Here is a 9,020-nt window from a genome sequence, read left to right as displayed (position 1 = left end):
CATGTGTGTGTCTCTCTCTCTCTCTGTGTGTGTGTGTGTGCATGTGTGTGTGCGTCTCTCTGTCTCTCTGTCTCTCTGTCTCTCTGTCTCTCTCTCTCTCTCTCTCTCTCTCTCTCTCTCTGTGTGTGTGTGTGTGTGTGTGTGTGTGTGTGTGTGTGTACATGATTGCAGGGGTCTGCACAAGCCAGAGCCATCAGATCCCTTGGAGCTGGGGTTACAGGTAGTTTCGAGCTGCCTAAAATATGTGCCAAACATTGAACTTGGGTCCTTTTCAGGAGTAGTGTGCACCCTTAACCACTGAGACATCTCTGTAGCTCCAGGAACATATTTTTTTATTATAATATGTCTTACCTGCCAATCTCCTCTAAGCATGTGTAAGTTCTAAGGTTTCTGGGAGCTCTTCTATCCTGCTCTTGCTTGGAGGCCTTGTTCTTCACATGATATTTGTCCTGTATACACTTCTAAGTCATTATGGGTTAGTGAGAGGATGGAGAGAAGGAGAGAAGGAATAATGGATATGTAAATGAATGGATGGATGGATGGATGGATGGATGGATGGATGGTAGATGGGTGGACTGATGGATGGATGACATATGGGTGAATGAATAGATAGGTAGAAGGATGGATAGATGATGGATAGATGGGTGGATAGATGAATGGATGGATGATAGATATATGAATGGATGCATGGATGATAGATGGGTAGAAGAATGAATGGATAGAAGAATTATATATGGATGGTAGATTAGTAGAAGGATGAATGGCTGATGGATGGATGATGGCTACATGGATGAATGGGTAGATGAATGATAGATGAGTGGATGAGTGGATGGGTGGGTGGATGTATACGACAGTAGATAGAGATAGATGAATGGATTTTGAATAACGGATGGATGAATGGATGAATGGACAGAAGGGTATATGGGGGAATGTATAGATGACTGGATGGCTGGATAGATGACTGATGTATGAACAGGCAGATGGGGGATAGATTGATGGCGGATGGCTCACATGGTGGATGAGTCGATGTTTGGGTAGATAATGACTAAAGAAGGGATGAACAAGGAATGAATGAATTGATAGGTGGGTGAATGAATGATAAATGGTTAGATGATGGGCAGGTGGATGGATGGGTAATCATATAGATGGACTAATAAGTGGGAGGGTGGGGGTGGGTGAATGGACAGATGGATGGATGAATCTTAAATAGGGTGATGGAGGGATGGGTGGATGGGTAAGTGGAAAAGCACTGTACTGACTGGTTTTGTGTGTAAACTTGGCACAAGCTAGAGTTGTCAGAGAGGAAAGAGCCTCAACTGAGGAAATGACTCCATGAGATTCAGCTGTAAGTAATTTTCTCAATTAGTGATCAATGGGTTAGGGGTCCAGCCCATTGCGGGTGGTGCCATCCCTGGACTAGTGGTCCTGGGTTCCATAAGAAAGCAAACTGAGCAAGCCAGGGGAAGCAAGCCAGTAAGAGCATCCTCCATGGCCTCTGCATCAGCTCCTATCTCCAGGATCCTTCTGTGTGAGTTCCTGTCCTGACTTCCTTTGGTGATGAACAGCAATGTAGAAGTGTAAGCTGAACAAACTTTCTCCCCCAACTTGCTTTTTGGTCATGGTCTTTCACTGCAGCAGTAGAACGTAGTCTAGCACATATTCCCAAGTTCCTGAGAAAGTACAGACGACGGATACTTCCTTCTGTGCCATAAGAAGTCACTTTTTTTCCATGGAGAAGGGCGATAGCTGTTTTCTCCTTGGTCCTATTATGGTCTGGTTCAAGAAAGAACAGAATGGATATTTTTGGCTTGGCCATATTGGAAACTTTCTGCCCAGAGAAGAGGACAAAAGATCCTTTTCTGAATACTTGCCTTGTGCTTCACTACCCCTTCTGTCCCAGATGACCATGGGGGTGACATGGTCTGAGCATGAACAGGTCCTAAGATCCTGAGACACTACTCCTGGTGTCCTATCCAGCCCCTTTCAACACGTTGATTCTCCTCTGGGATCCTGGAAGTGATAAAGTTCATGTCACCCTGTCAGGTGGCACAGAGCAACAGCAAAGTCCCCATGGGCAAGCATTTCCCTGGAGAGCTGGGAGGCTCAGAGCCCAGCCTATCCAAGCTCTCTTGAGAGGTCTGTGAACACAGACCAGGGGCTACTTGTCTGGGGTGGGAAGGCTATGGGAAGATACCCTAGAGATCCTGGTAGACACTCCAGAGTTGTCTCCTGTGCTACCCTTGACTCCTAAGCACCTCTGGCCACATTCTGTCTACCTGTCTAAGACTTCAAGATGGTGTAGGGTATTTGGGGACCAAGAAATGCTTGAAAGAATCATAAAGAACAACACAGCTCAGGGTACTCTCCACTCAATGCCTCCTCAAGCGGATTCCTCAGCCTCTGGTCAGCTGGTCACAGGACATTAGTTTAGGGCTTAGGGTGGTGGGGTGGGTGTGTTCTGCCTAACATGCTTTCTAAGCTTCTCTCTTGAGCTCAGTGTCTTTTTGCCATGTTGCTTTCCTTGGGGAAGAAGTTTAAAGAACTTGGGTCTGCATTTTCTGCCTTCTCCAGGTTAGTCACAAACCCATTGTCCCCCCACTTGCCTGACGATGATCTTTGCCACTGCCGCTGGTCTGAAGGGATCACCCCTAAGCACCTTATGTTGCTTGAGGCAAGCTTTCGTGGCCCCGAGTCCGTGGTCCTCTGCTGTCTGGTTATTTCCTTCATGAGAACCACCATGTCTGCTCCCATCACAGAGTGGGGGGGGGGTCACAGAATCTATACCTGCAGCCACCACAGAGCGCAGGGGATCCTGGGGTCACCTCCACAGAGGAGGCAGTTTCCTTGGAGATCTGAAGGTTGCTTAAAAACAATGCAACGGCAGCCAAGGGCTCTCAAGTTGAGTCTTGAGTCTGCGTCTCTCAGGTCCTGCCATGTGGACTCCAGAGGGAGCCCTTGCTCGAGCTCCGCCTTTCCACAGAAGGCCACCGGGAAACCATGTTGGGGAAATGGTTTCCAGCAAGAACCAAAGGAGTAATTCATGGGCTTAATTCCGTGAAAAAGCCCATTTGTTTGTTCCAAGGTTATTCATGAGATCCCTGCTCATGACTTGGGGACCTAATAACTCGTTAGTGATGCAATGAATGAGACTTTGGGCTCAGTGAGAGCCCTGGGGCCTCAGCTCCCAAGCCACCAGAGCTACAGTGCTGGGGCAGACATGGCTGCCCCTCCTCAGAGGGCAAGGCTGCTGCAGAGCCAGGGTCAGCAAGTGTGGCAGAGCGGGCTCAGGGAAATGAATTTAGCATCTTTCAGGGAACAAAATCACTGAGCTTACAGACTAAATTTAACAGCCTAATAGAAATATGCAGGTGAAGGTACAATTAATTTTAATTACTAGACTATACATTGTTGGGTGCACAGCCATGAGTAAAATTAAAATGGCAATCACAATTAGAAAATTGCAACCTCATTGTGCAACAAATTAGTCACAAATTAGAAGCTTGGGCAGCAGTCTGGCTTTTCTTAGTGCTTGATGGCCATTCCTGCCTGGGGCAGCCTTTGTCTCCCCAGGGCTGCCCGCCCCTGGGGAACTCACCTTGGCTGAGATTTCTGGCTCTGTCCCAAAAAGATCCAGGCTGAGCACCTGCAGCCTCACGAAGCAGCAGGAATATCACATGTGACATCATCATAGTTATTATGCTAAATGAACTTGGGCTCTTGGGAACACAGTCCTGAGGTCCGGGCAGGTGGCCCGGAACAGAGGGCTGCCTGCAGAATCGCCACCATTGCCTTGAAGGGTTGGGTGAGTGGAGGACCTGTCTCTTCCATGGAGCCCTGAGGCTATGGAGGGCCCTGGCTTCCCTGTAGAGAACTCAGTAGATGATCTTTAGTTGTTGCTTTCCTCAAGGCCAGGGCTTGGAAGAAGACAGACGGACATGCAAGGCTCCCCTCAATGTCCTCCTTGGGCTTGGGAACCTGAGAGTCTCTGCGCATGCCTGAGTAGTGTCTGGGACCATAAATGAGCTGCTTCTTGCTTGATGCAGAACTCTCGGGTGTCCCTCAAAGGTCTATGCACTGAAGGCTTAGCTTAGTCCCTGACCGATAGTGCCATTGTGAGTGCCAAAACCTTTAAGAGCAGGGGCTGATATAACATGTTTAAGCTATAGGGGCATGTCCTTGAAGCGGATTTGGGACTCAGGCCCCGTTCATCCTCTCCTGCTTCCTGGCCATGAGGTAAGCAGGTCTTGCTTGAGCTGTGGTAGCCCTTCCCAGCTGCCACATCCCTTCCCCTGAGCTCAGGGTTTCCATCTAGGGTCTCCAAGTGCCCCAAGTTCAACTGAGTAAGCCCTGGATTGGAGAGGCTGGTGTAGGAGCAGAGTGAGAAGGTGGAGAACATTCAGGCTGGCATTTGATCATAGGGCATCAGCACAGGGGTCATAGGCCTGAGTTCCCAGCTGATGACCTACTGGGGCATAGGATGTGTGTGGCTGGCCCCAGTCTCTGTGAGTCCATAGGGTGAGCTTTGCATCCTCCCTGTGGAGAAAACTTATTAGCTACACGTGTGAAGGCTGCAAGCCTATCTGTGGTGTGTTTATAAAAGTGGCTACAGTGACCTCCATTATCTAATGCCAGAGTTAAGCAGGAAGCATCTGGTATGGTCGGATGCATGGCCAGGCGCTTGCAGACTGTGTTGTCCAGGCATGGGCAGAGGCAAGAGAAGGCAGCATGAGGTGGCAAGCTCCGAAGCCAGCCACTGAGGCTCACGGAGCTGCTGCTGGGCTAGATGTCATACAAGGAGGCTGTCCCGTAGAAGCTCAAGCCTTTACTAAGTTTCCTGTCACTCAGTGGAAGGTGGTGTCAGCGATAAACACAATCTACCACGTGCAATTGCCAAGGGTGAACGAGTGCAAGGACAGGTAAGGCAGATGCACGCAAGTCCTCATTCTACCTCACCAACCCAGCTTCGCTGACTGCTGTAGCTTCATGGCGAGCCAACACTATTCCTACCTCAGCTCCTTTACCAAGTTGTTTCTACTATTCCATGTTCCCTGAGCCGGCTTTAATCAATTTCTACCAAAAAAATCAAGCCTGCTGAGATTATTCTATTTTATTGAAAATGCCCATGAATTAAGGGAAAACCAGCATCCTAACAATATCGGGTCTTCGACTCACGAGTGTGGTTAATCTGTCCATTTATTAAAGCCTAATTTTTTTCCAAGCGCCGTTTTGTGGTTTTCCAATGCACAGGTTCTGCGCATATTTTATCCAACTTATCCATAGTTCATATTTTTATGACATTGTTAATACTACCTGAACATTTTAATTGCCAGCTGTGTTGCTGGCTGTAGAGGTCTGAATATGGAACGTCTCCCGCAGGCTTAGGTAGTAATTTCTCTGTTCCCACCTAGTGGTGCTATTTATAAGTGGTAACAACTCTGGGAGGTGGGGCATAGCTGGAAGAAGTAAGTCACAGGGCATGCGTTTGAAGACTGTGCCTCATGCCCAGTCCTTCCCTAAATCTCTGCTTCCTGTCCTCTATGAAGTGAGTCACCTTTGCCACAAGCTCCCAGCATCACAATGCTCTATTGTCTAGAAGCAATGAAACCCAGCCCAGATCCCATGGACCTGTGGACCAAAATAAACCCTGTTTCTTTGTCAGATGTCTTACCACAGCCGTGACGAGCTAACACAGAAAGCTGGTACCGGAGAACTGGAGACATTGTTGTGACTACCTGAACATGTGGGGCAGATGTCTTTGTACCTGGCTTGTGAGGGGAATTTGGAAGAGTTTGAAAATGCGGGTTAGGAATATAGAGCATCTTAGTCAGGGTTTTATTGCTGTGAAGAGATACCATGACCACCACGACGCTCATAAAGGAAAGCATTTCATTGGAACTGGCTTACAGTTTCAGAGGCTTGGTGCATTATCAACACGGAGGGGAAACATGGCAGCATCCACGGAGACATGGTGCTGGAGATGGACCTGAAAGTTCTACATCTTGATCCACAGACAGCAGAAGGAGACTGTGCTACATTCTGTGCTACATGGGACATGGCTTGAGCACATATGAGACCTCAAAGCCCCCCTCCACTGTGATACAATTCCTCCACCAAGGCCGCACCTACTCCAACAAGGCCACACTTTTTTTAAAAAAATTTATTTCATGTATGTGAGTACACTGTCACTGTCTTCAGACACACCAGAAGAGGGCATCAGATCCCATTACAGATGGTTGTGAGCCACTATGTGGTTGCTGGGATTTGAACTCAGGGCCTCTGGAAGAGCAATCAGTGCTCTTAACTGCTGAGCAATCTCTCCAGCCCAAGGCCACACTCCTAATAGCGCCACCTCCTGTGGTCAAGCATTCACACACATGAATCTATGGGGACTATTCCTACTCAAACCACCACACTGAGGTGAACAGATCAACCTGGTGAGAACTCAGAAGATTTAAATATCTACAAGAATGTGCGAAGTAAACACTGCTTAGGAGATTCGAGGTGGAGACAGGATTATTGCAAACTGGACTCGAGGCCACTTACATTATGGCAAGAAAAATCTTATCTACATTTTATCCCTGCCCCAAGATTTTTGGTGACTGTGTTTAAAGGTGATGGATTGATCAGTCTAGCAGAGGGAATTTCAAAGAAGACCACCATTCAGGCTGGTTATGGCTAATTGCTTCTGGCCGGGTTGATAATGAAAATTGGGAACAAAACGTAGCCTTATTTATAATAGCCAGAAACTGGAAAGAACCCAGATGCCCTTCAACAGAGGAATGGATACAGAAAATGTGGTACATCTACACAATGGAATATTACTCAACTATCAAAAACAATGACTTTATGAAATTCATAGACAAATGGTTGGAACTGGAAAATATCATCCTGAGTGAGGTAACCCAATCACAGAAAAACACACATGTATGCACTCATTGATAAGTGGCTATTAACCCAAATGCTTGAATTGCCCTAGATGCATAGAACACGTGAAACTCAAGATGGATGATCAAAATGCGAATGCTTCACTCCTTCTTTAAAAGGGGAACAAGAATACCCTTGGCAGGGAATAGGGAGGCAAAGTTTAAAACAGAGGCAGAAGGAACACCCATTCAGAGCCTGCCCCACATGTGGCCCATACATATACAGCCACCCAATTAGACAAGATGGATGAAGCAAAGAAGTGCAGGCCGATAGGAGCCGGATATAGATCTCTCCTGAGAGACATACCCAGAATACAGCAAATACAGATGCGAATGCCAGCAGCAAACCACTGAACTGAGAACGGGACCCCCGTTGAAGGAATCAGAGAAAGGACTGGAAGAGCTTGAAGGGGCTCGAGACCCCATATGAACAACAATGCCAACCAACCAGAGCTTCCAGGGACTAAGCCACTACCCAAAGACTATACATGGACTGACCCTGGGCTCAACCTCATAGGTAGCAATGAATATCCTAGTAAGAGCACCAGTGGAAGGGGAAGCCTGGGTCCTGCTAAGACTGAACCCCCCAGTGAATGTGATTGTTGGGGGAGGGCAGTAATGGGGGGAGGATGGGGAGGGGAATACCCATATAGAAGGGGAGGGGGAGGGATTAGGGGGATGTTGGCCTGGAAACCGGGAAAGGCAATAACAATAGAAATGTAAATAAGAAATACTCAAGTTAATAAAGAAGAAAAAAAAAAACAACTTGCAATTTGATCCAAAAAGCCTGTGTAAAGTTGGGATTGCAAAAAGTGTGTTGCTGATCAGCACCTTTAAGAAGCCAAGAGCTGTGCAGAAGGACTTCATGGGAGGATTTGTTGAGGGCATCTCAGGGATGGGCCAGACCCACCCATTGCAGGTTCAAGACTATGAAAGGCTAAAATTATTCAAAAGACTTTCTCTTGAAATTCCCAGTGCTCTCTTCAGATATCGCCGTACAACAAGTTGTCTTTCCAGAATTAATTTCTCTATATTCAGCTGCCCAGACACTCAGACAACTGCAACCATGAGACCCAGAAAGATTGGAATTGTCCCTGTAGGGATGGTTTTTTGTTGTTATTTTGTTTTGTCTATTTTTTTGAGACAGGGGTTCTCTGTGTAGTCCCAGATATCCTGGAACTAGGTCTATAGTCCAGGCTGGCCTTGAACTCAGAGATCCTCCTTCCTCTGCCTCCCAAGTGCTGAGATTAAAAGCATATGCCACCATGTCTGGCTTGTGGGGGTGGTTTTGTAAGCATGCAGAATCCAAGAGTTACAGGGTTATGAAGGCTCCCCTCACCCCCCGCAGACTTCAAAGGAAGACCCATGAGGCCAAGCAACACATGGTACAGTCAGGATCCTTGCAAGTAGCTCCTGAGAAGGCAGTGAAGGAAATTGTGAGGGAGAAGTTTAAGATGTAGTAGAGACCCCAGCAAGACGTTGATGCCTGGAACATGGGATCGCTGAGTAAGCTACTGTTGTAGAGATGAGCTGGCCCAAGAAGCCATGTGAGACGGAATGGCAAGATCATAGGGTCAGGGCTGCCAAAGACCATAGCCCATGTCTTCTCACATCCTACCACGTGTCTCAGGTGGCAGCCATGGATCTGCAGAATGTTTGTTCTACTTCACTTTGGCCCGATCCTTTCTTGATGTTCTCTTGCTCCTTTCTTTTAGGTAGGAATACTTATCCTAAGCCATCATACCTGGGAAGTGTGTGGACTTCATTTTCAGTTTTTCAGGTGTTCACCGTTAAGTCTACACTGGGTCTCGGAGGAATCTTTTAACTTAGGCTTTGAACCACGGAGCCATTGAGACTTCTAGGACTCTGAGATGGATTAATGTATTTTTTTTTTCATCATGAGATAGCTATGAGCTTTTAGGGAACAGGAGGACTACTATAGCTTCAATATGAAATGCCTCCCTAAACTCACATGTTGGAAACATTGTTCCCTGTTGGCAGCACTAAATGGGAAGTGGTGGAAACATGAAGAGGTAGGGCCCAGCTAGAGAAAGTGAGTCATGGGGCGGGGGGCGGGGAGCACATTTCTAAAAGTTA

Source organism: Rattus rattus, chromosome 11 (genome assembly GCF_011064425.1).
Source record: "Rattus rattus isolate New Zealand chromosome 11, Rrattus_CSIRO_v1, whole genome shotgun sequence".
Lineage (NCBI taxonomy): Eukaryota > Metazoa > Chordata > Mammalia > Rodentia > Muridae > Rattus > Rattus rattus.
The sequence above is the reverse complement of the archived record's forward strand: the minus strand, read 5'-3'. Positions refer to the sequence as shown.